The 26,139-nt window shown below is 35.0% G+C and overlaps 15 non-coding genes across 15 annotated transcripts; all 15 read right to left on the bottom strand.

The window, feature by feature from the left end:
- Positions 1-693: 693 nt before the first annotated feature.
- On the bottom strand, positions 694-765 carry TRNAQ-CUG (transfer RNA glutamine (anticodon CUG)). The gene has a single exon. It is a non-coding gene; the product is annotated as a tRNA-Gln (tRNA).
- A 1,531-nt stretch (positions 766-2,296) lies between these two features.
- On the bottom strand, positions 2,297-2,368 carry TRNAQ-CUG (transfer RNA glutamine (anticodon CUG)). The gene has a single exon. It is a non-coding gene; the product is annotated as a tRNA-Gln (tRNA).
- Positions 2,369-5,482: 3,114 nt separating this feature from the next.
- Positions 5,483-5,554, bottom strand: TRNAQ-CUG (transfer RNA glutamine (anticodon CUG)). Its single transcript has one exon. It is a non-coding gene; the product is annotated as a tRNA-Gln (tRNA).
- A 1,524-nt stretch (positions 5,555-7,078) lies between these two features.
- TRNAQ-CUG (transfer RNA glutamine (anticodon CUG)) lies at positions 7,079-7,150 on the bottom strand. Its single transcript has one exon. It is a non-coding gene; the product is annotated as a tRNA-Gln (tRNA).
- Positions 7,151-8,679: 1,529 nt separating this feature from the next.
- TRNAQ-CUG (transfer RNA glutamine (anticodon CUG)) lies at positions 8,680-8,751 on the bottom strand. Its single transcript has one exon. It is a non-coding gene; the product is annotated as a tRNA-Gln (tRNA).
- A 1,520-nt stretch (positions 8,752-10,271) lies between these two features.
- TRNAQ-CUG (transfer RNA glutamine (anticodon CUG)) lies at positions 10,272-10,343 on the bottom strand. The gene has a single exon. It is a non-coding gene; the product is annotated as a tRNA-Gln (tRNA).
- A 1,520-nt stretch (positions 10,344-11,863) lies between these two features.
- Positions 11,864-11,935, bottom strand: TRNAQ-CUG (transfer RNA glutamine (anticodon CUG)). Its single transcript has one exon. It is a non-coding gene; the product is annotated as a tRNA-Gln (tRNA).
- Positions 11,936-13,450: 1,515 nt separating this feature from the next.
- TRNAQ-CUG (transfer RNA glutamine (anticodon CUG)) lies at positions 13,451-13,522 on the bottom strand. The gene has a single exon. It is a non-coding gene; the product is annotated as a tRNA-Gln (tRNA).
- Positions 13,523-15,039: 1,517 nt separating this feature from the next.
- TRNAQ-CUG (transfer RNA glutamine (anticodon CUG)) lies at positions 15,040-15,111 on the bottom strand. The gene has a single exon. It is a non-coding gene; the product is annotated as a tRNA-Gln (tRNA).
- A 1,518-nt stretch (positions 15,112-16,629) lies between these two features.
- TRNAQ-CUG (transfer RNA glutamine (anticodon CUG)) lies at positions 16,630-16,701 on the bottom strand. Its single transcript has one exon. It is a non-coding gene; the product is annotated as a tRNA-Gln (tRNA).
- A 1,524-nt stretch (positions 16,702-18,225) lies between these two features.
- Positions 18,226-18,297, bottom strand: TRNAQ-CUG (transfer RNA glutamine (anticodon CUG)). Its single transcript has one exon. It is a non-coding gene; the product is annotated as a tRNA-Gln (tRNA).
- A 1,520-nt stretch (positions 18,298-19,817) lies between these two features.
- On the bottom strand, positions 19,818-19,889 carry TRNAQ-CUG (transfer RNA glutamine (anticodon CUG)). Its single transcript has one exon. It is a non-coding gene; the product is annotated as a tRNA-Gln (tRNA).
- Positions 19,890-21,368: 1,479 nt separating this feature from the next.
- TRNAQ-CUG (transfer RNA glutamine (anticodon CUG)) lies at positions 21,369-21,440 on the bottom strand. The gene has a single exon. It is a non-coding gene; the product is annotated as a tRNA-Gln (tRNA).
- A 1,524-nt stretch (positions 21,441-22,964) lies between these two features.
- On the bottom strand, positions 22,965-23,036 carry TRNAQ-CUG (transfer RNA glutamine (anticodon CUG)). Its single transcript has one exon. It is a non-coding gene; the product is annotated as a tRNA-Gln (tRNA).
- Positions 23,037-24,556: 1,520 nt separating this feature from the next.
- On the bottom strand, positions 24,557-24,628 carry TRNAQ-CUG (transfer RNA glutamine (anticodon CUG)). Its single transcript has one exon. It is a non-coding gene; the product is annotated as a tRNA-Gln (tRNA).
- Positions 24,629-26,139: the final 1,511 nt, after the last annotated feature.

The following is a 26,139-nucleotide window of genomic DNA, read 5'->3' on the forward strand; positions in this document are numbered from 1 at the left end:
GAAACCTTGTACCGCTCAAGCCTTTCAACAGTTTAAAAGGCAGATTTAGTGTGAGTTGGCTCTGAAAACTTACTAAAGAATACACCAAAAAAGCTCAAAAGAAGAAAAATATTCATTTCTATGTAAACATAAAATAAAATTAGTCTTCGTATTTTCAGTCGTTTTGAGCATCTTTTAACTGCATAAAGTTTCCAAAACGGTAAAGTGACTATGTCAATTTCCATTTGATTTTTTTGCTTCGAATACCTTCCGTAATAAAATTCAAGTCAACTAGAAGCTTAGAAAGACACTTTAAAGTCTCTTAGTGACTTCTAGTTCCTTTTGTCACCTACAAAAAAGCCACAAGAACATACTCAACTGATGGACTAAACAATTGTTTTTAAATTGCCAAAAAATTCCTCAATAAAACATTATAGATAATTTTGGAAAAAACAAGAGAAAAGAAAATTCAGGAAAATAAGCTGGCGTTTCCTAAAGCCATTTTGATTTGAAATCATCATCAGATTTTCCCACCCGAATTAAAAATCATGGGAACATTTACACAAGTCATAGAATATAGTTGCTTGGTGTAACATACAAGATAAGAATTTTGTTTCCTGAAGTCAATTTTATAGGATTCCATGGATTCTTGCACCAAGTTTCATTCTAAAAGTTGAACATAGTAGAAATTATAATGCTAAAGTTAAATCTTACAGGTTCCACTGAGATTTGAACTCAAATCGATGGATTCAGAGTCCAGAGTGCTAACCATTACACCATGGAACCACACATATAGCTGACTACTCTAGATTTTCTTGTGGTGAAAATGGAGAAGGGAACACATTAAGGAAATCATGCATGATGGTGAAACTGGCTTTAAAGCTGCAGTACAAATCTACATTTAATACACCATCATAAATTAATATCTCCTCCACTTTTAATCTACAAGTGTGCCTAGAATTCCACAGTATCACAATCAGGACAGTTTTAAAATTGTTTATGAAAACTGTGCCAGCTCTGTTACCAGGAAAAAGGAGAGGAAAATAATTGCAAAACTTAAACTGCTAGAAAGCTGCTCATCCAGAAGTTGCTGAAGATTTTTCACTGTGTGGTAAAAGATTCCACCCGAGAGATAATATAAGTAGAATCGGTGCAAAGCAAAGCACATGTTCCAATCTATCAACCATACCTGACATTTGTGGCAACTAGATGAGAGATGGAGAAGCACCTCTTACCTGATCGTACGAGGTCTCATCTTTTGATTAGCAGTGTGATTCACATGTGATGATGGGCCAGGCCAGTTAATCAAAATAAGATCTTTAGATGCCCGCAGGTTGGTTCTCCAAATCCAGTCCAGAGATATGAAACAACTTTTTGGGGGATAAACTAAGGAAGGTGTGCATTGATCTACTCAGATAATCATCAAAAAACCTACTTGGAAATTGACATAGTTGGCAATGATTGAATGCGCAGGGAGATCCCAATGGATTTCAAGTCCATCGCTTTAACAACTCAGCCACAACTTCTGAGATACCTTCAAAATTTCAGGCCTCACTAAAATTTAAAAATCTGATGTGAAGTCATCTTAACTTGAAACCTTGTACCGCTCAAGCCTTTCAACAGTTTAAAAGGCAGATTTAGTGTGAGTTGGCTCTGAAAACTTACTAAAGAATACACCAAAAAAGCTCAAAAGAAGAAAAATATTCATTTCTATGTAAACATAAAATAAAATTAGTCTTCGTATTTTCAGTCGTTTTGAGCATCTTTTAACTGCATAAAGTTTCCAAAACGGTAAAGTGACTATGTCAATTTCCATTTGATTTTTTTGCTTCGAATACCTTCCGTAATAAAATTCAAGTCAACTAGAAGCTTAGAAAGACACTTTAAAGTCTCTTAGTGACTTCTAGTTCCTTTTGTCACCTACAAAAAAGCCACAAGAACATACTCAACTGATGGACTAAACAATTGTTTTTAAATTGCCAAAAAATTCCTCAATAAAACATTATAGATAATTTTGGAAAAAACAAGAGAAAAGAAAATTCAGGAAAATAAGCTGGCGTTTCCTAAAGCCATTTTGATTTGAAATCATCATCAGATTTTCCCACCCGAATTAAAAATCATGGGAACATTTACACAAGTCATAGAATATAGTTGCTTGGTGTAACATACAAGATAAGAATTTTGTTTCCTGAAGTCAATTTTATAGGATTCCATGGATTCTTGCACCATTCAAATGAAGTTTCAAAGTTTCAAAGTTTCAAGTTTCATTCTAAAAGTTGAACATAGTAGAAATTATAATGCTAAAGATGAAACTTACAGGTTCCACTGAGATTTGAACTCAGATCGCTGGATTCAGAGTCCAGAGTGCTAACCATTACACCATAGAACCACACATGTAGCTGACTACTCTAGATTTTCTTGTGGTGAAAATGGAGAAGGGAACACATTAAGGAAATCATGCATGATGGTGAAACTGGCTTTAAAGCTGCAGTACAAATCTACATTTAATACACCATCATAAATTAATATCTCCTCCACTTTTAATCTACAAGTGTGCCTAGAATTCCACAGTATCACAATCAGGACAGTTTTAAAATTGTTTATGAAAACTGTGCCAGCTCTGTTACCAGGAAAAAGGAGAGGAAAATAATTGCAAAACTTAAACTGCTAGAAAGCTGCTCATCCAGAAGTTGCTAAAGATTTTTCACTGTGTGGTAAAAGATTCCACCCCAGAGATAATATAAGTAGAATCGGTGCAAAGCAAAGCACATGTTCCAATCTATCAACCATACCTGACATTTGTGGCAACTAGATGAGAGATGGAGAAGCACCTCTTACCTGATCGTACGAGGTCTCATCTTTTGATTAGCAGTGTGATTCACATGTGATGATGGGCCAGGCCAGTTAATCAAAATAAGATCTTTAGATGCCCGCAGGTTGGTTCTCCAAATCCAGTCCAGAGATATGAAACAACTTTTTGGGGGATAAACTAAGGAAGGTGTGCATTGATCTACTCAGATAATCATCAAAAAACCTACTTGGAAGTTGACATAGTTGGCAATGATTGAATGCGCAGGGAGATCCCAATGGATTTCAAGTCCATCGCTTTAACAACTCAGCCACAACTTCTGAGATACCTTCAAAATTTCAGGCCTCACTAAAATTTAAAAATCTGATGTGAAGTCATCTTAACTTGAAACCTTGTACCGCTCAAGCCTTTCAACAGTTTAAAAGGCAGATTTAGTGTGAGTTGGCTCTGAAAACTTACTAAAGAATACACCAAAAAAGCTCAAAAGAAGAAAAATATTCATTTCTATGTAAACATAAAATAAAATTAGTCTTCGTATTTTCAGTCGTTTTGAGCATCTTTTAACTGCATAAAGTTTCCAAAACGGTAAAGTGACTATGTCAATTTCCATTTGATTTTTTTGCTTCGAATACCTTCCGTAATAAAATTCAAGTCAACTAGAAGCTTAGAAAGACACTTTAAAGTCTCTTAGTGACTTCTAGTTCCTTTTGTCACCTACAAAAAAGCCACAAGAACATACTCAACTGATGGACTAAACAATTGTTTTTAAATTGCCAAAAAATTCCTCAATAAAACATTATAGATAATTTTGGAAAAAACAAGAGAAAAGAAAATTCAGGAAAATAAGCTGGCGTTTCCTAAAGCCATTTTGATTTGAAATCATCATCAGATTTTCCCACCAGAATTAAAAATCATGGGAACATTTCCACAAGTCATAGAATATTGTTGCTTGGTGTAACATACAAGATAAGAATTTTGTTTCCTTTAGTCAATTTTATAGGATTCCATGGATTCTTGCACCATTCAAATCAAGTTTCAAGTTTTTAAGTTTCAAGTTTTATTCTAAAAGTTGAACATAGTAGAAATTATAATGCTAAAGATGAAACTTACAGGTTCCACTGAGATTTGAACTCAAATCGATGGATTTAGAGTCCAGAGTGCAAACCATTACACCATGGAACCACACATATAGCTGACTACTCTAGATTTTCTTGTGGTGAAAATGGAGAAGGGAACACATTAAGGAAATCATGCATGATGGTGAAACTGGCTTTAAAGCTGCAGTACAAATCTACATTTAATACACCATCATAAATTAATATCTCCTCCACTTTTAATCTACAAGTGTGCCTAGAATTCCACAGTATCACAATCAGGACAGTTTTAAAATTGTTTATGAAAACTGTGCCAGCTCTGTTACCAGGAAAAAGGAGAGGAAAATAATTGCAAAACTTAAACTGCTACAAAGCTGCTCATCCAGAAGTTGCTAAAGATTTTTCACTGTGTGGTAAAAGATTCCACCCGAGAGATAATATAAGTAGAATCGGTGCAAAGCAAAGCACATGTTCCAATCTATCAACCATACCTGACATTTGTGGCAACTAGATGAGAGATGGAGAAGCACCTCTTACCTGATCGTACGAGGTCTCATCTTTTGATTAGCAGTGTGATTCACATGTGATAATGGGCCAGGCCAGTTAATCAAAATAAGATCTTTAGATGCCCGCAGGTTGGTTCTCCAAATCCAGTCCAGAGATATGAAACAACTTTTTGGGGGATAAACTAAGGAAGGTGTGCATTGATCTACTCAGATAATCATCAAAAAACCTACTTGGAAATTGACAATGATTGAATGCGCAGGGAGATCCCAATGGATTTCAAGTCCATCGCTTTAACAACTCAGCCACAACTTCTGAGATACCTTCAAAATTTCAGGCCTCACTAAAATTTAAAAATCTGATGTGAAGTCATCTTAACTTGAAACCTTGTACCGCTCAAGCCTTTCAACAGTTTAAAAGGCAGATTTAGTGTGAGTTGGCTCTGAAAACTTACTAAAGAATACACCAAAAAAGCTCAAAAGAAGAAAAATATTCATTTCTATGTAAACATAAAATAAAATTAGTCTTCGTATTTTCAGTCGTTTTGAGCATCTTTTAACTGCATAGTTTCCAAAACGGTAAAGTGACTATGTCAATTTCCATTTGATTTTTTTGCTTCGAATACCTTCCGTAATAAAGTTCAAGTCAACTAGAAGCTTAGAAAGACACTTTAAAGTCTCTTAGTGACTTCTAGTTCCTTTTGTCACCTACAAAAAAGCCACAAGAACATACTCAACTGATGGACTAAACAATTGTTTTTAAATTGCCAAAAAATTCCTCAATAAAACATTATAGATAATTTTGGAAAAAACAAGAGAAAAGAAAATTCAGGAAAATAAGCTGGCGTTTCCTAAAGCCATTTTGATTTGAAATCATCATCAGATTATCCCACCAGAATTAAAAATCATGGGAACATTTCCACAAGTCATAGAATATTGTTGCTTGGTGTAACATACAAGATAAGAATTTTGTTTCCTTTAGTCAATTTTATAGGATTCCATGGATTCTTGCACCATTCAAATCAAGTTTCAAGTTTTTAAGTTTCATTCTAAAAGTTGAACATAGTAGAAATTATAATGCTAAAGATGAAACTTACAGGTTCCACTGAAATTTGAACTCAGATCACTGGATTCAGAGTCCAGAGTGCTAACCATTACACCATGGAGCCACACATGTAGCTGACTACTCTAGATTTTCTTGTGGTGAAAATGGAGAAGGGAACACATTAAGGAAATCATGCATGATGGTGAAACTGGCTTTAAAGTGCAGTACAAATCTACATTTAATACACCATCATAAATTAATATCTCCTCCACTTTTAATCTACAAGTGTGCCTAGAATTCCACAGTATCACAGTCAGGACAGTTTTAAAATTGTTTATGAAAACTGTGCCAGCTCTGTTACCAGGAAAAAGGAGAGGAAAATAATTGCAAAACTTAAACTGCTAGAAAGCTGCTCATCCAGAAGTTGCTAAAGATTTTTCACTGTGTGGTAAAAGATTCCACCCCAGAGATAATATAAGTAGAATCGGTGCAAAGCACATGTTCCAATCTATCAACCATACCTGACATTTGTGGCAACTAGATGAGAGATGGAGAAGCACCTCTTACCTGATCGTACGAGGTCTCATCTTTTGATTAGCAGTGTGATTCACATGTGATGATGGGCCAGGCCAGTTAATCAAAATAAGATCTTTAGATGCCCGCAGGTTGGTTCTCCAAATCCAGTCCAGAGATATGAAACAACTTTTTGGGGGATAAACTAAGGAAGGTGTGCATTGATCTACTCAGATAATCATCAAAAAACCTACTTGGAAATTGACATAGTTGGCAATGATTGAATGCGCAGGGAGATCCCAATGGATTTCAAGTCCATCGCTTTAACAACTCAGCCACAACTTCTGAGATACCTTCAAAATTTCAGGCCTCACTAAAATTTAAAAATCTGATGTGAAGTCATCTTAACTTGAAACCTTGTACCGCTCAAGCCTTTCAACAGTTTAAAAGGCAGATTTAGTGTGAGTTGGCTCTGAAAACTTACTAAAGAATACACCAAAAAAGCTCAAAAGAAGAAAAATATTCATTTCTATGTAAACATAAAATAAAATTAGTCTTCGTATTTTCAGTCGTTTTGAGCATCTTTTAACTGCATAAAGTTTCCAAAACGGTAAACTGACTATGTCAATTTCCATTTGATTTTTTTGCTTCGAATACCTTCTGTAATAAAATTCAAGTCAACTAGAAGCTTAGAAAGACACTTTAAAGTCTCTTAGTGACTTCTAGTTCCTTTTGTCACCTACAAAAAAGCCACAAGAACATACTCAACTGATGGACTAAACAATTGTTTTTAAATTGCCAAAAAATTCCTCAATAAAACATTATAGATAATTTTGGAAAAAACAAGAGAAAAGAAAATTCAGGAAAATAAGCTGGCGTTTCCTAAAGCCATTTTGATTTGAAATCATCATCAGATTTTCCCACCAGAATTAAAAATCATGGGAACATTTCCACAAGTCATAGAATATTGTTGCTTGGTGTAACATACAAGATAAGAATTTTGTTTCCTTTAGTCAATTTTATAGGATTCCATGGATTCTTGCACCATTCAAATCAAGTTTCAAGTTTTTAAGTTTCAAGTTTCATTCTAAAAGTTGAACATAGTAGAAATTATAATGCTAAAGATGAAACTTACAGGTTCCACTGAAATTTGAACTCAGATCACTGGATTCAGAGTCCAGAGTGCTAACCATTACACCATGGAGCCACACATGTAGCTGACTACTCTAGATTTTCTTGTGGTGAAAATGGAGAAGGGAACACATTAAGGAAATCATGCATGATGGTGAAACTGGCTTTAAAGTGCAGTACAAATCTACATTTAATACACCATCATAAATTAATATCTCCTCCACTTTTAATCTACAAGTGTGCCTAGAATTCCACAGTATCACAATCAGGACAGTTTTAAAATTGTTTATGAAAACTGTGCCAGCTCTGTTACCAGGAAAAAGGAGAGGAAAATAATTGCAAAACTTAAACTGCTAGAAAGCTGCTCATCCAGAAGTTGCTAAAGATTTTTCACTGTGTGGTAAAAGATTCCACCCCAGAGATAATATAAGTAGAATCGGTGCAAAGCAAAGCACATGTTCCAATCTATCAACCATACCTGACATTTGTGGCAACTAGATGAGAGATGGAGAAGCACCTCTTACCTGATCGTACGAGGTCTCATCTTTTGATTAGCAGTGTGATTCACATGTGATGATGGGCCAGGCCAGTTAATCAAAATAAGATCTTTAGATGCCCGCAGGTTGGTTCTCCAAATCCAGTCCAGAGATATGAAACAACTTTTTGGGGGATAAACTAAGGAAGGTGTGCATTGATCTACTCAGATAATCATCAAAAAACCTACTTGGAAATTGACATAGTTGGCAATGATTGAATGCGCAGGGAGATCCCAATGGATTTCAAGTCCATCGCTTTAACAACTCAGCCACAACTTCTGAGATACCTTCAAAATTTCAGGCCTCACTAAAATTTAAAAATCTGATGTGAAGTCATCTTAACTTGAAACCTTGTACCGCTCAAGCCTTTCAACAGTTTAAAAGGCAGATTTAGTGTGAGTTGGCTCTGAAAACTTACTAAAGAATACACCAAAAAAGCTCAAAAGAAGAAAAATATTCATTTCTATGTAAACATAAAATAAAATTAGTCTTCGTATTTTCAGTCGTTTTGAGCATCTTTTAACTGCATAAAGTTTCCAAAACGGTAAAGTGACTATGTCAATTTCCATTTGATTTTTTTGCTTCGAATACCTTCTGTAATAAAATTCAAGTCAACTAGAAGCTTAGAAAGACACTTTAAAGTCTCTTAGTGACTTCTAGTTCCTTTTGTCACCTACAAAAAAGCCACAAGAACATACTCAACTGATGGACTAAACAATTGTTTTTAAATTGCCAAAAAATTCCTCAATAAAACATTATAGATAATTTTGGAAAAAACAAGAGAAAAGAAAATTCAGGAAAATAAGCTGGCGTTTCCTAAAGCCATTTTGATTTGAAATCATCATCAGATTTTCCCACCAGAATTAAAAATCATGGGAACATTTCCACAAGTCATAGAATATTGTTGCTTGGTGTAACATACAAGATAAGAATTTTGTTTCCTTTAGTCAATTTTATAGGATTCCATGGATTCTTGCACCATTCAAATCAAGTTTCAAGTTTTTAAGTTTCAAGTTTCATTCTAAAAGTTGAACATAGTAGAAATTATAATGCTAAAGATGAAACTTACAGGTTCCACTGAAATTTGAACTCAGATCACTGGATTCAGAGTCCAGAGTGCTAACCATTACACCATGGAGCCACACATGTAGCTGACTACTCTAGATTTTCTTGTGGTGAAAATGGAGAAGGGAACACATTAAGGAAATCATGCATGATGGTGAAACTGGCTTTAAAGTGCAGTACAAATCTACATTTAATACACCATCATAAATTAATATCTCCTCCACTTTTAATCTACAAGTGTGCCTAGAATTCCACAGTATCACAATCAGGACAGTTTTAAAATTGTTTATGAAAACTGTGCCAGCTCTGTTACCAGGAAAAAGGAGAGGAAAATAATTGCAAAACTTAAACTGCTAGAAAGCTGCTCATCCAGAAGTTGCTAAAGATTTTTCACTGTGTGGTAAAAGATTCCACCCCAGAGATAATATAAGTAGAATCGGTGCAAAGCAAAGCACATGTTCCAATCTATCAACCATACCTGACATTTGTGGCAACTAGATGAGAGATGGAGAAGCACCTCTTACCTGATCGTACGAGGTCTCATCTTTTGATTAGCAGTGTGATTCACATGTGATGATGGGCCAGGCCAGTTAATCAAAATAAGATCTTTAGATGCCCGCAGGTTGGTTCTCCAAATCCAGTCCAGAGATATGAAACAACTTTTTGGGGGATAAACTAAGGAAGGTGTGCATTGATCTACTCAGATAATCATCAAAAAACCTACTTGGAAATTGACATAGTTGGCAATGATTGAATGCGCAGGGAGATCCCAATGGATTTCAAGTCCATCGCTTTAACAACTCAGCCACAACTTCTGAGATACCTTCAAAATTTCAGGCCTCACTAAAATTTAAAAATCTGATGTGAAGTCATCTTAACTTGAAACCTTGTACCGCTCAAGCCTTTCAACAGTTTAAAAGGCAGATTTAGTGTGAGTTGGCTCTGAAAACTTACTAAAGAATACACCAAAAAAGCTCAAAAGAAGAAAAATATTCATTTCTATGTAAACATAAAATAAAATTAGTCTTCGTATTTTCAGTCGTTTTGAGCATCTTTTAACTGCATAGTTTCCAAAACGGTAAAGTGACTATGTCAATTTCCATTTGATTTTTTTGCTTCGAATACCTTCCGTAATAAAATTCAAGTCAACTAGAAGCTTAGAAAGACACTTTAAAGTCTCTTAGTGACTTCTAGTTCCTTTTGTCACCTACAAAAAAGCCACAAGAACATACTCAACTGATGGACTAAACAATTGTTTTTAAATTGCCAAAAAATTCCTCAATAAAACATTATAGATAATTTTGGAAAAAACAAGAGAAAAGAAAATTCAGGAAAATAAGCTGGCGTTTCCTAAAGCCATTTTGATTTGAAATCATCATCAGATTTTCCCACCAGAATTAAAAATCATGGGAACATTTCCACAAGTCATAGAATATTGTTGCTTGGTGTAACATACAAGATAAGAATTTTGTTTCCTTTAGTCAATTTTATAGGATTCCATGGATTCTTGCACCATTCAAATCAAGTTTCAAGTTTTTAAGTTTCATTCTAAAAGTTGAACATAGTAGAAATTATAATGCTAAAGATGAAACTTACAGGTTCCACTGAAATTTGAACTCAGATCACTGGATTCAGAGTCCAGAGTGCTAACCATTACACCATGGAGCCACACATGTAGCTGACTACTCTAGATTTTCTTGTGGTGAAAATGGAGAAGGGAACACATTAAGGAAATCATGCATGATGGTGAAACTGGCTTTAAAGTGCAGTACAAATCTACATTTAATACACCATCATAAATTAATATCTCCTCCACTTTTAATCTACAAGTGTGCCTAGAATTCCACAGTATCACAATCAGGACAGTTTTAAAATTGTTTATGAAAACTGTGCCAGCTCTGTTACCAGGAAAAAGGAGAGGAAAATAATTGCAAAACTTAAACTGCTAGAAAGCTGCTCATCCAGAAGTTGCTAAAGATTTTTCACTGTGTGGTAAAAGATTCCACCCCAGAGATAATATAAGTAGAATCGGTGCAAAGCAAAGCACATGTTCCAATCTATCAACCATACCTGACATTTGTGGCAACTAGATGAGAGATGGAGAAGCACCTCTTACCTGATCGTACGAGGTCTCATCTTTTGATTAGCAGTGTGATTCACATGTGATGATGGGCCAGGCCAGTTAATCAAAATAAGATCTTTAGATGCCCGCAGGTTGGTTCTCCAAATCCAGTCCAGAGATATGAAACAACTTTTTGGGGGATAAACTAAGGAATGTGTGCATTGATCTACTCAGATAATCATCAAAAAACCTACTTGGAAATTGACATAGTTGGCAATGATTGAATGCGCAGGGAGATCCCAATGGATTTCAAGTCCATCGCTTTAACAACTCAGCCACAACTTCTGAGATACCTTCAAAATTTCAGGCCTCACTAAAATTTAAAAATCTGATGTGAAGTCATCTTAACTTGAAACCTTGTACCGCTCAAGCCTTTCAACAGTTTAAAAGGCAGATTTAGTGTGAGTTGGCTCTGAAAACTTACTAAAGAATACACCAAAAAAGCTCAAAAGAAGAAAAATATTCATTTCTATGTAAACATAAAATAAAATTAGTCTTCGTATTTTCAGTCGTTTTGAGCATCTTTTAACTGCATAGTTTCCAAAACGGTAAAGTGACTATGTCAATTTCCATTTGATTTTTTTGCTTCGAATACCTTCCGTAATAAAATTCAAGTCAACTAGAAGCTTAGAAAGACACTTTAAAGTCTCTTAGTGACTTCTAGTTCCTTTTGTCACCTACAAAAAAGCCACAAGAACATACTCAACTGATGGACTAAACAATTGTTTTTAAATTGCCAAAAAATTCCTCAATAAAACATTATAGATAATTTTGGAAAAAACAAGAGAAAAGAAAATTCAGGAAAATAAGCTGGCGTTTCCTAAAGCCATTTTGATTTGAAATCATCATCAGATTTTCCCACCAGAATTAAAAATCATGGGAACATTTCCACAAGTCATAGAATATTGTTGCTTGGTGTAACATACAAGATAAGAATTTTGTTTCCTTTAGTCAATTTTATAGGATTCCATGGATTCTTGCACCATTCAAATCAAGTTTCAAGTTTTTAAGTTTCATTCTAAAAGTTGAACATAGTAGAAATTATAATGCTAAAGATGAAACTTACAGGTTCCACTGAAATTTGAACTCAGATCACTGGATTCAGAGTCCAGAGTGCTAACCATTACACCATGGAGCCACACATGTAGCTGACTACTCTAGATTTTCTTGTGGTGAAAATGGAGAAGGGAACACATTAAGGAAATCATGCATGATGGTGAAACTGGCTTTAAAGTGCAGTACAAATCTACATTTAATACACCATCATAAATTAATATCTCCTCCACTTTTAATCTACAAGTGTGCCTAGAATTCCACAGTATCACAATCAGGACAGTTTTAAAATTGTTTATGAAAACTGTGCCAGCTCTGTTACCAGGAAAAAGGAGAGGAAAATAATTGCAAAACTTAAACTGCTAGAAAGCTGCTCATCCAGAAGTTGCTAAAGATTTTTCACTGTGTGGTAAAAGATTCCACCCCAGAGATAATATAAGTAGAATCGGTGCAAAGCACATGTTCCAATCTATCAACCATACCTGACATTTGTGGCAACTAGATGAGAGATGGAGAAGCACCTCTTACCTGATCGTACGAGGTCTCATCTTTTGATTAGCAGTGTGATTCACATGTGATGATGGGCCAGGCCAGTTAATCAAAATAAGATCTTTAGATGCCCGCAGGTTGGTTCTCCAAATCCAGTCCAGAGATATGAAACAACTTTTTGGGGGATAAACTAAGGAAGGTGTGCATTGATCTACTCAGATAATCATCAAAAAACCTACTTGGAAATTGACATAGTTGGCAATGATTGAATGCGCAGGGAGATCACAATGGATTTCAAGTCCATCGCTTTAACAACTCAGCCACAACTTCTGAGATACCTTCAAAATTTCAGGCCTCACTAAAATGTAAAAATCTGATGTGAAGTCATCTTAACTTGAAACCTTGTACCGCTCAAGCCTTTCAACAGTTTAAAAGGCAGATTTAGTGTGAGTTGGCTCTGAAGACTTACTAAAGAATACACCAAAAAAGCTCAAAAGAAGAAAAATATTCATTTCTATGTAAACATAAAATAAAATTAGTCTTCGTATTTTCAGTCGTTTTGAGCATCTTTTAACTGCATAGTTTCCAAAACGGTAAAGTGACTATGTCAATTTCCATTTGATTTTTTTGCTTCGAATACCTTCCGTAATAAAATTCAAGTCAACTAGAAGCTTAGAAAGACACTTTAAAGTCTCTTAGTGACTTCTAGTTCCTTTTGTCACCTACAAAAAAGCCACAAGAACATACTCAACTGATGGACTAAACAATTGTTTTTAAATTGCCAAAAAATTCCTCAATAAAACATTATAGATAATTTTGGAAAAAACAAGAGAAAAGAAAATTCAGGAAAATAAGCTGGCGTTTCCTAAAGCCATTTTGATTTGAAATCATCATCAGATTTTCCCACCAGAATTAAAAATCATGGGAACATTTCCACAAGTCATAGAATATTGTTGCTTGGTGTAACATACAAGATAAGAATTTTGTTTCCTTTAGTCAATTTTATAGGATTCCATGGATTCTTGCACCATTCAAATCAAGTTTCAAGTTTTTAAGTTTCATTCTAAAAGTTGAACATAGTAGAAATTATAATGCTAAAGATGAAACTTACAGGTTCCACTGAAATTTGAACTCAGATCACTGGATTCAGAGTCCAGAGTGCTAACCATTACACCATGGAGCCACACATGTAGCTGACTACTCTAGATTTTCTTGTGGTGAAAATGGAGAAGGGAACACATTAAGGAAATCATGCATGATGGTGAAACTGGCTTTAAAGTGCAGTACAAATCTACATTTAATACACCATCATAAATTAATATCTCCTCCACTTTTAATCTACAAGTGTGCCTAGAATTCCACAGTATCACAATCAGGACAGTTTTAAAATTGTTTATGAAAACTGTGCCAGCTCTGTTACCAGGAACAAGGAGAGGAAAATAATTGCAAAACTTAAACTGCTAGAAAGCTGCTCATCCAGAAGTTGCTAAAGATTTTTCACTGTGTGGTAAAAGATTCCACCCCAGAGATAATATAAGTAGAATCGGTGCAAAGCACATGTTCCAATCTATCAACCATACCTGACATTTGTGGCAACTAGATGAGAGATGGAGAAGCACCTCTTACCTGATCGTATGAGGTCTCATCTTTTGATTAGCAGTGTGATTCACATATGATGATGGGCCAGGCCAGTTAATCAAAATAAGATCTTTAGATGCCCGCAGGTTGGTTCTCCAAATCCAGTCCAGAGATATGAAACAACTTTTTGGGGGATAAACTAAGGAAGGTGTGCATTGATCTACTCAGATAATCATCAAAAAACCTACTTGGAAATTGACATAGTTGGCAATGATTGAATGCGCAGGGAGATCCCAATGGATTTCAAGTCCATCGCTTTAACAACTCAGCCACAACTTCTGAGATACCTTCAAAATTTCAGGCCTCACTAAAATTTAAAAATCTGATGTGAAGTCATCTTAACTTGAAACCTTGTACCGCTCTAGCCTTTCAACAGTTTAAAAGGCAGATTTAGTGTGAGTTGGCTCTGAAAACTTACTAAAGAATACACCAAAAAAGCTCAAAAGAAGAAAAATATTCATTTCTATGTAAACATAAAATAAAATTAGTCTTCGTATTTTCAGTCGTTTTGAGCATCTTTTAACTGCATAAAGTTTCCAAAACGGTAAAGTGACTATGTCAATTTCCATTTGATTTTTTTGCTTCGAATACCTTCCGTAATAAAATTCAAGTCAACTAGAAGCTTAGAAAGACACTTTAAAGTCTCTTAGTGACTTCTAGTTCCTTTTGTCACCTACAAAAAAGCCACAAGAACATACTCAACTGATGGACTAAACAATTGTTTTTAAATTGCCAAAAAATTCCTCAATAAAACATTATAGATAATTTTGGAAAAAACAAGAGAAAAGAAAATTCAGGAAAATAAGCTGGCGTTTCCTAAAGCCATTTTGATTTGAAATCATCATCAGATTTTCCCACCAGAATTAAAAATCATGGGAACATTTCCACAAGTCATAGAATATTGTTGCTTGGTGTAACATACAAGATAAGAATTTTGTTTCCTTTAGTCAATTTTATAGGATTCCATGGATTCTTGCACCATTCAAATCAAGTTTCAAGTTTTTAAGTTTCATTCTAAAAGTTGAACATAGTAGAAATTATAATGCTAAAGATGAAACTTACAGGTTCCACTGAGATTTGAACTCAAATCGCTGGATTCAGAGTCCAGAGTGCTAACCATTACACCATGGAGCCACACATGTAGCTTACTACTCTAGATTTTCTTGTGGTGAAAATGGAGAAGGGAACACATTAAGGAAATCATGCATGATGGTGAAACTGGCTTTAATGCTGCAGTACAAATCTACATTTAATACACCATCATAAATTAATATCTCCTCCACTTTTAATCTACAAGTGTGCCTAGAATTCCACAGTATCACAATCAGGACAGTTTTAAAATTGTTTATGAAAACTGTGCCAGCTCTGTTACCAGGAAAAAGGAGAGGAAAATAATTGCAAAACTTAAACTGCTAGAAAGCTGCTCATCCAGAAGTTGCTAAAGATTTTTCACTGTGTGGTAAAAGATTCCACCCCAGAGATAATATAAGTAGAATCGGTGCAAAGCACATGTTCCAATCTATCAACCATACCTGACATTTGTGGCAACTAGATGAGAGATGGAGAAGCACCTCTTACCTGATTGTACGAGGTCTCATCTTTTGATTAGCAGTGTGATTCACATGTGATGATGGGCCAGGCCAGTTAATCAAAATAAGATCTTTAGATGCCCGCAGGTTGGTTCTCCAAATCCAGTCCAGAGATATGAAACAACTTTTTGGGGGATAAACTAAGGAAGGTGTGCATTGATCTACTCAGATAATCATCAAAAAACCTACTTGGAAATTGACATAGTTGGCAATGATTGAATGCGCAGGGAGATCCCAATGGATTTCAAGTCCATCGCTTTAACAACTCAGCCACAACTTCTGAGATACCTTCAAAATTTCAGGCCTCACTAAAATTTAAAAATCTGATGTGAAGTCATCTTAACTTGAAACCTTGTACCGCTCAAGCCTTTCAACAGTTTAAAAGGCAGATTTAGTGTGAGTTGGCTCTGAAAACTTACTAAAGAATACACCAAAAAAGCTCAAAAGAAGAAAAATATTCATTTCTATGTAAACATAAAATAAAATTAGTCTTCGTATTTTCAGTCGTTTTGAGCATCTTTTAACTGCATAAAGTTTCCAAAACGGTAAAGTGACTATGTCAATTTCCATTTGATTTTTTTGCTTCGAATACCTTCCGTAATAAAATTCAAGTCAACTAGAAGCTTAGAAAGACACTTTAAAGTCTCTTAGTGACTTCTAGTTCCTTTTGTCACCTACAAAAAAGCCACAAGAACATACTCAACTGATGGACTAAACAATTGTTTTTAAATTGCCAAAAAATTCCTCAATAAAACATTATAGATAATTTTGGAAAAAACAAGAGAAAAGAAAATTCAGGAAAATAAGCTGGCGTTTCCTAAAGCCATTTTGATTTGAAATCATCATCAGATTTTCCCACCAGAATTAAAAATCATGGGAACATTTCCACAAGTCATAGAATATTGTTGCTTGGTGTAACATACAAGATAAGAATTTTGTTTCCTTTAGTCAATTTTATAGGATTCCATGGATTCTTGCACCATTCCAATCAAGTTTCAAGTTTTTAAGTTTCATTCTAAAAGTTGAACATAGTAGAAATTATAATGCTAAAGATGAAACTTACAGGTTCCACTGAAATTTGAACTCAGATCACTGGATTCAGAGTCCAGAGTGCTAACCATTACACCATGGAGCCACACATGTAGCTGACTACTCTAGATTTTCTTGTGGTGAAAATGGAGAAGGGAACACATTAAGGAAATCATGCATGATGGTGAAACTGGCTTTAAAGTGCAGTACAAATCTACATTTAATACACCATCATAAATTAATATCTCCTCCACTTTTAATCTACAAGTGTGCCTAGAATTCCACAGTATCACAATCAGGACAGTTTTAAAATTGTTTATGAAAACTGTGCCAGCTCTGTTACCAGGAAAAAGGAGAGGAAAATAATAGCAAAACTTAAACTGCTAGAAAGCTGCTCATCCAGAAGTTGCTAAAGATTTTTCACTGTGTGGTAAAAGATTCCACCCCAGAGATAATATAAGTAGAATCGGTGCAAAGCACATGTTCCAATCTATCAACCATACCTGACATTTGTGGCAACTAGATGAGAGATGGAGAAGCACCTCTTACCTGATCGTACGAGGTCTCATCTTTTGATTAGCAGTGTGATTCACATGTGATGATGGGCCAGGCCAGTTAATCAAAATAAGATCTTTAGATGCCCGCAGGTTGGTTCTCCAAATCCAGTCCAGAGATATGAAACAACTTTTTGGGGGATAAACTAAGGAAGGTGTGCATTGATCTACTCAGATAATCATCAAAAAACCTACTTGGAAATTGACATAGTTGGCAATGATTGAATGCGCAGGGAGATCCCAATGGATTTCAAGTCCATCGCTTTAACAACTCAGCCACAACTTCTGAGATACCTTCAAAATTTCAGGCCTCACTAAAATTTAAAAATCTGATGTGAAGTCATCTTAACTTGAAACCTTGTACCGCTCAAGCCTTTCAACAGTTTAAAAGGCAGATTTAGTGTGAGTTGGCTCTGAAAACTTACTAAAGAATACACCAAAAAAGCTCAAAAGAAGAAAAATATTCATTTCTATGTAAACGTAAAATAAAATTAGTCTTCGTATTTTCAGTCGTTTTGAGCATCTTTTAACTGCATAAAGTTTCCAAAACGGTAAAGTGACTATGTCAATTTCCATTTGATTTTTTTGCTTCGAATACCTTCCGTAATAAAATTCAAGTCAACTAGAAGCTTAGAAAGACACTTTAAAGTCTCTTAGTGACTTCTAGTTCCTTTTGTCACCTACAAAAAAGCCACAAGAACATACTCAACTGATGGACTAAACAATTGTTTTTAAATTGCCAAAAAATTCCTCAATAAAACATTATAGATAATTTTGGAAAAAACAAGAGAAAAGAAAATTCAGGAAAATAAGCTGGCGTTTCCTAAAGCCATTTTGATTTGAAATCATCATCAGATTTTCCCACCAGAATTAAAAATCATGGGAACATTTCCACAAGTCATAGAATATTGTTGCTTGGTGTAACATACAAGATAAGAATTTTGTTTCCTTTAGTCAATTTTATGGGATTCCATGGATTCTTGCACCATTCAAATCAAGTTTCAAGTTTTTAAGTTTCAAGTTTCATTCTAAAAGTTGAACATAGTAGAAATTATAATGCTAAAGATGAAACTTACAGGTTCCACTGAAATTTGAACTCAGATCACTGGATTCAGAGTCCAGAGTGCTAACCATTACACCATGGAGCCACACATGTAGCTGACTACTCTAGATTTTCTTGTGGTGAAAATGGAGAAGGGAACACATTAAGGAAATCATGCATGATGGTGAAACTGGCTTTAAAGTGCAGTACAAATCTACATTTAATACACCATCATAAATTAATATCTCCTCCACTTTTAATCTACAAGTGTGCCTAGAATTCCACAGTATCACAATCAGGACAGTTTTAAAATTGTTTATGAAAACTGTGCCAGCTCTGTTACCAGGAAAAAGGAGAGGAAAATAATTGCAAAACTTAAACTGCTAGAAAGCTGCTCATCCAGAAGTTGCTAAAGATTTTTCACTGTGTGGTAAAAGATTCCACCCCAGAGATAATATAAGTAGAATCGGTGCAAAGCAAAGCACATGTTCCAATCTATCAACCATACCTGACATTTGTGGCAACTAGATGAGAGATGGAGAAGCACCTCTTACCTGATCGTACGAGGTCTCATCTTTTGATTAGCAGTGTGATTCACATGTGATGATGGGCCAGGCCAGTTAATCAAAATAAGATCTTTAGATGCCCGCAGGTTGGTTCTCCAAATCCAGTCCAGAGATATGAAACAACTTTTTGGGGGATAAACTAAGGAAGGTGTGCATTGATCTACTCAGATAATCATCAAAAAACCTACTTGGAAATTGACATAGTTGGCAATGATTGAATGCGCAGGGAGTTCCCAATGGATTTCAAGTCCATCGCTTTAACAACTCAGCCACAACTTCTGAGATACCTTCAAAATTTCAGGCCTCACTAAAATTTAAAAATCTGATGTGAAGTCATCTTAACTTGAAACCTTGTACCGCTCAAGCCTTTCAACAGTTTAAAAGGCAGATTTAGTGTGAGTTGGCTCTGAAGACTTACTAAAGAATACACCAAAAAAGTTCAAAAGAAGAAAAATATTCATTTCTATGTAAACATAAAATAAAATTAGTCTTCGTATTTTCAGTCGTTTTGAGCATCTTTTAACTGCATAGTTTCCAAAACGGTAAAGTGACTATGTCAATTTCCATTTGATTTTTTTGCTTCGAATACCTTCCGTAATAAAATTCAAGTCAACTAGAAGCTTAGAAAGACACTTTAAAGTCTCTTAGTGACTTCTAGTTCCTTTTGTCACCTACAAAAAAGCCACAAGAACATACTCAACTGATGGACTAAACAATTGTTTTTAAATTGCCAAAAAATTCCTCAATAAAACATTATAGATAATTTTGGAAAAAACAAGAGAAAAGAAAATTCAGGAAAATAAGCTGGCGTTTCCTAAAGCCATTTTGATTTGAAATCATCATCAGATTTTCCCACCAGAATTAAAAATCATGGGAACATTTCCACAAGTCATAGAATATTGTTGCTTGGTGTAACATACAAGATAAGAATTTTGTTTCCTTTAGTCAATTTTATAGGATTCCATGGATTCTTGCACCATTCAAATCAAGTTTCAAGTTTTTAAGTTTCATTCTAAAAGTTGAACATAGTAGAAATTATAATGCTAAAGATGAAACTTACAGGTTCCACTGAAATTTGAACTCAGATCACTGGATTCAGAGTCCAGAGTGCTAACCATTACACCATGGAGCCACACATGTAGCTGACTACTCTAGATTTTCTTGTGGTGAAAATGGAGAAGGGAACACATTAAGGAAATCATGCATGATGGTGAAACTGGCTTTAAAGTGCAGTACAAATCTACATTTAATACACCATCATAAATTAATATCTCCTCCACTTTTAATCTACAAGTGTGCCTAGAATTCCACAGTATCACAATCAGGACAGTTTTAAAATTGTTTATGAAAACTGTGCCAGCTCTGTTACCAGGAAAAAGGAGAGGAAAATAATTGCAAAACTTAAACTGCTAGAAAGCTGCTCATCCAGAAGTTGCTAAAGATTTTTCACTGTGTGGTAAAAGATTCCACCCCAGAGATAATATAAGTAGAATCGGTGCAAAGCAAAGCACATGTTCCAATCTATCAACCATACCTGACATTTGTGGCAACTAGATGAGAGATGGAGAAGCACCTCTTACCTGATCGTACGAGGTCTCATCTTTTGATTAGCAGTGTGATTCACATGTGATGATGGGCCAGGCCAGTTAATCAAAATAAGATCTTTAGATGCCCGCAGGTTGGTTCTCCAAATCCAGTCCAGAGATATGAAACAACTTTTTGGGGGATAAACTAAGGAAGGTGTGCATTGATCTACTCAGATAATCATCAAAAAACCTACTTGGAAATTGACATAGTTGGCAATGATTGAATGCGCAGGGAGATCCCAATGGATTTCAAGTCCATCGCTTTAACAACTCAGCCACAACTTCTGAGATACCTTCAAAATTTCAGGCCTCACTAAAATTTAAAAATCTGATGTGAAGTCATCTTAACTTGAAACCTTGTACCGCTCAAGCCTTTCAACAGTTTAAAAGGCAGATTTAGTGTGAGTTGGCTCTGAAAACTTACTAAAGAATACACCAAAAAAGCTCAAAAGAAGAAAAATATTCATTTCTATGTAAACATAAAATAAAATTAGTCTTCGTATTTTCAGTCGTTTTGAGCATCTTTTAACTGCATAGTTTCCAAAACGGTAAAGTGACTATGTCAATTTCCATTTGATTTTTTTGCTTCGAATACCTTCCGTAATAAAATTCAAGTCAACTAGAAGCTTAGAAAGACACTTTAAAGTCTCTTAGTGACTTCTAGTTCCTTTTGTCACCTACAAAAAAGCCACAAGAACATACTCAACTGATGGACTAAACAATTGTTTTTAAATTGCCAAAAAATTCCTCAATAAAACATTATAGATAATTTTGGAAAAAAACAAGAGAAAAGAAAATTCAGGAAAATAAGCTGGCGTTTCCTAAAGCCATTTTGATTTGAAATCATCATCAGATTTTCCCACCAGAATTAAAAATCATGGGATTTTAATAAGAATTTTGTTTCCTTTAGTCAATTTTATAGGATTCCATGGATTCTTGCACCATTCAAATCAAGTTTCAAGTTTTTAAGTTTCATTCTAAAAGTTGAACATAGTAGAAATTATAATGCTAAAGATGAAACTTACAGGTTCCACTGAAATTTGAACTCAGATCACTGGATTCAGAGTCCAGAGTGCTAACCATTACACCATGGAGCCACACATGTAGCTGACTACTCTAGATTTTCTTGTGGTGAAAATGGAGAAGGGAACACATTAAGGAAATCATGCATGATGGTGAAACTGGCTTTAAAGTGCAGTACAAATCTACATTTAATACACCATCATAAATTAATATCTCCTCCACTTTTAATCTACAAGTGTGCCTAGAATTCCACAGTATCACAATCAGGACAGTTTTAAAATTGTTTATGAAAACTGTGCCAGCTCTGTTACCAGGAAAAAGGAGAGGAAAATAATTGCAAAACTTAAACTGCTAGAAAGCTGCTCATCCAGAAGTTGCTAAAGATTTTTCACTGTGTGGTAAAAGATTCCACCCCAGAGATAATATAAGTAGAATCGGTGCAAAGCACATGTTCCAATCTATCAACCATACCTGACATTTGTGGCAACTAGATGAGAGATGGAGAAGCACCTCTTACCTGATCGTACGAGGTCTCATCTTTTGATTAGCAGTGTGATTCACATGTGATGATGGGCCAGGCCAGTTAATCAAAATAAGATCTTTAGATGCCCGCAGGTTGGTTCTCCAAATCCAGTCCAGAGATATGAAACAACTTTTTGGGGGATAAACTAAGGAAGGTGTGCATTGATCTACTCAGATAATCATCAAAAAACCTACTTGGAAATTGACATAGTTGGCAATGATTGAATGCGCAGGGAGATCCCAATGGATTTCAAGTCCATCGCTTTAACAACTCAGCCACAACTTCTGAGATACCTTCAAAATTTCAGGCCTCACTAAAATTTAAAAATCTGATGTGAAGTCATCTTAACTTGAAACCTTGTACCGCTCAAGCCTTTCAACAGTTTAAAAGGCAGATTTAGTGTGAGTTGGCTCTGAAAACTTACTAAAGAATACACCAAAAAAGCTCAAAAGAAGAAAAATATTCATTTCTATGTAAACATAAAATAAAATTAGTCTTCGTATTTTCAGTCGTTTTGAGCATCTTTTAACTGCATAAAGTTTCCAAAACGGTAAAGTGACTATGTCAATTTCCATTTGATTTTTTTGCTTCGAATACCTTCCGTAATAAAATTCAAGTCAACTAGAAGCTTAGAAAGACACTTTAAAGTCTCTTAGTGACTTCTAGTTCCTTTTGTCACCTACAAAAAAGCCACAAGAACATACTCAACTGATGGACTAAACAATTGTTTTTAAATTGCCAAAAAATTCCTCAATAAAACATTATAGATAATTTTGGAAAAAACAAGAGAAAAGAAAATTCAGGAAAATAAGCTGGCGTTTCCTAAAGCCATTTTGATTTGAAATCATCATCAGATTTTCCCACCAGAATTAAAAATCATGGGAACATTTCCACAAGTCATAGAATATTGTTGCTTGGTGTAACATACAAGATAAGAATTTTGTTTCCTTTAGTCAATTTTATGGGATTCCATGGATTCTTGCACCATTCAAATCAAGTTTCAAGTTTTTAAGTTTCAAGTTTCATTCTAAAAGTTGAACATAGTAGAAATTATAATGCTAAAGATGAAACTTACAGGTTCCACTGAAATTTGAACTCAGATCACTGGATTCAGAGTCCAGAGTGCTAACCATTACACCATGGAGCCACACATGTAGCTGACTACTCTAGATTTTCTTGTGGTGAAAATGGAGAAGGGAACACATTAAGGAAATCATGCATGATGGTGAAACTGGCTTTAAAGTGCAGTACAAATCTACATTTAATACACCATCATAAATTAATATCTCCTCCACTTTTAATCTACAAGTGTGCCTAGAATTCCACAGTATCACAATCAGGACAGTTTTAAAATTGTTTATGAAAACTGTGCCAGCTCTGTTACCAGGAAAAAGGAGAGGAAAATAATTGCAAAACTTAAACTGCTAGAAAGCTGCTCATCCAGAAGTTGCTAAAGATTTTTCACTGTGTGGTAAAAGATTCCACCCCAGAGATAATATAAGTAGAATCGGTGCAAAGCAAAGCACATGTTCCAATCTATCAACCATACCTGACATTTGTGGCAACTAGATGAGAGATGGAGAAGCACCTCTTACCTGATCGTACGAGGTCTCATCTTTTGATTAGCAGTGTGATTCACATGTGATGATGGGCCAGGCCAGTTAATCAAAATAAGATCTTTAGATGCCCGCAGGTTGGTTCTCCAAATCCAGTCCAGAGATATGAAACAACTTTTTGGGGGATAAACTAAGGAAGGTGTGCATTGATCTACTCAGATAATCATCAAAAAACCTACTTGGAAATTGACATAGTTGGCAATGATTGAATGCGCAGGGAGTTCCCAATGGATTTCAAGTCCATCGCTTTAACAACTCAGCCACAACTTCTGAGATACCTTCAAAATTTCAGGCCTCACTAAAATTTAAAAATCTGATGTGAAGTCATCTTAACTTGAAACCTTGTACCGCTCAAGCCTTTCAACAGTTTAAAAGGCAGATTTAGTGTGAGTTGGCTCTGAAGACTTACTAAAGAATACACCAAAAAAGCTCAAAAGAAGAAAAATATTCATTTCTATGTAAACATAAAATAAAATTAGTCTTCGTATTTTCAGTCGTTTTGAGCATCTTTTAACTGCATAGTTTCCAAAACGGTAAAGTGACTATGTCAATTTCCATTTGATTTTTTTGCTTCGAATACCTTCCGTAATAAAATTCAAGTCAACTAGAAGCTTAGAAAGACACTTTAAAGTCTCTTAGTGACTTCTAGTTCCTTTTGTCACCTACAAAAAAGCCACAAGAACATACTCAACTGATGGACTAAACAATTGTTTTTAAATTGCCAAAAAATTCCTCAATAAAACATTATAGATAATTTTGGAAAAAACAAGAGAAAAGAAAATTCAGGAAAATAAGCTGGCGTTTCCTAAAGCCATTTTGATTTGAAATCATCATCAGATTTTCCCACCAGAATTAAAAATCATGGGAACATTTCCACAAGTCATAGAATATTGTTGCTTGGTGTAACATACAAGATAAGAATTTTGTTTCCTTTAGTCAATTTTATAGGATTCCATGGATTCTTGCACCATTCAAATCAAGTTTCAAGTTTTTAAGTTTCATTCTAAAAGTTGAACATAGTAGAAATTATAATGCTAAAGATGAAACTTACAGGTTCCACTGAAATTTGAACTCAGATCACTGGATTCAGAGTCCAGAGTGCTAACCATTACACCATGGAGCCACACATGTAGCTGACTACTCTAGATTTTCTTGTGGTGAAAATGGAGAAGGGAACACATTAAGGAAATCATGCATGATGGTGAAACTGGCTTTAAAGTGCAGTACAAATCTACATTTAATACACCATCATAAATTAATATCTCCTCCACTTTTAATCTACAAGTGTGCCTAGAATTCCACAGTATCACAATCAGGACAGTTTTAAAATTGTTTATGAAAACTGTGCCAGCTCTGTTACCAGGAAAAAGGAGAGGAAAATAATTGCAAAACTTAAACTGCTAGAAAGCTGCTCATCCAGAAGTTGCTAAAGATTTTTCACTGTGTGGTAAAAGATTCCACCCCAGAGATAATATAAGTAGAATCGGTGCAAAGCACATGTTCCAATCTATCAACCATACCTGACATTTGTGGCAACTAGATGAGAGATGGAGAAGCACCTCTTACCTGATCGTACGAGGTCTCATCTTTTGATTAGCAGTGTGATTCACATGTGATGATGGGCCAGGCCAGTTAATCAAAATAAGATCTTTAGATGCCCGCAGGTTGGTTCTCCAAATCCAGTCCAGAGATATGAAACAACTTTTTGGGGGATAAACTAAGGAAGGTGTGCATTGATCTACTCAGATAATCATCAAAAAACCTACTTGGAAATTGACATAGTTGGCAATGATTGAATGCGCAGGGAGATCCCAATGGATTTCAAGTCCATCGCTTTAACAACTCAGCCACAACTTCTGAGATACCTTCAAAATTTCAGGCCTCACTAAAATTTAAAAATCTGATGTGAAGTCATCTTAACTTGAAACCTTGTACCGCTCAAGCCTTTCAACAGTTTAAAAGGCAGATTTAGTGTGAGTTGGCTCTGAAAACTTACTAAAGAATACACCAAAAAAGCTCAAAAGAAGAAAAATATTCATTTCTATGTAAACATAAAATAAAATTAGTCTTCGTATTTTCAGTCGTTTTGAGCATCTTTTAACTGCATAGTTTCCAAAACGGTAAAGTGACTATGTCAATTTCCATTTGATTTTTTTGCTTCGAATACCTTCCGTAATAAAATTCAAGTCAACTAGAAGCTTAGAAAGACACTTTAAAGTCTCTTAGTGACTTCTAGTTCCTTTTGTCACCTACAAAAAAGCCACAAGAACATACTCAACTGATGGACTAAACAATTGTTTTTAAATTGCCAAAAAATTCCTCAATAAAACATTATAGATAATTTTGGAAAAAACAAGAGAAAAGAAAATTCAGGAAAATAAGCTGGCGTTTCCTAAAGCCATTTTGATTTGAAATCATCATCAGATTTTCCCACCAGAATTAAAAATCATGGGAACATTTCCACAAGTCATAGAATATTGTTGCTTGGTGTAACATACAAGATAAGAATTTTGTTTCCTTTAGTCAATTTTATAGGATTCCATGGATTCTTGCACCATTCAAATCAAGTTTCAAGTTTTTAAGTTTCATTCTAAAAGTTGAACATAGTAGAAATTATAATGCTAAAGATGAAAC

Source organism: Dendrobates tinctorius, unplaced genomic scaffold, assembly GCF_039654945.1.
Source record: "Dendrobates tinctorius isolate UK_male_01 unplaced genomic scaffold, ASM3965494v1 ptg000047l, whole genome shotgun sequence".
Classification (NCBI taxonomy): Eukaryota; Metazoa; Chordata; class Amphibia; order Anura; family Dendrobatidae; genus Dendrobates; species Dendrobates tinctorius.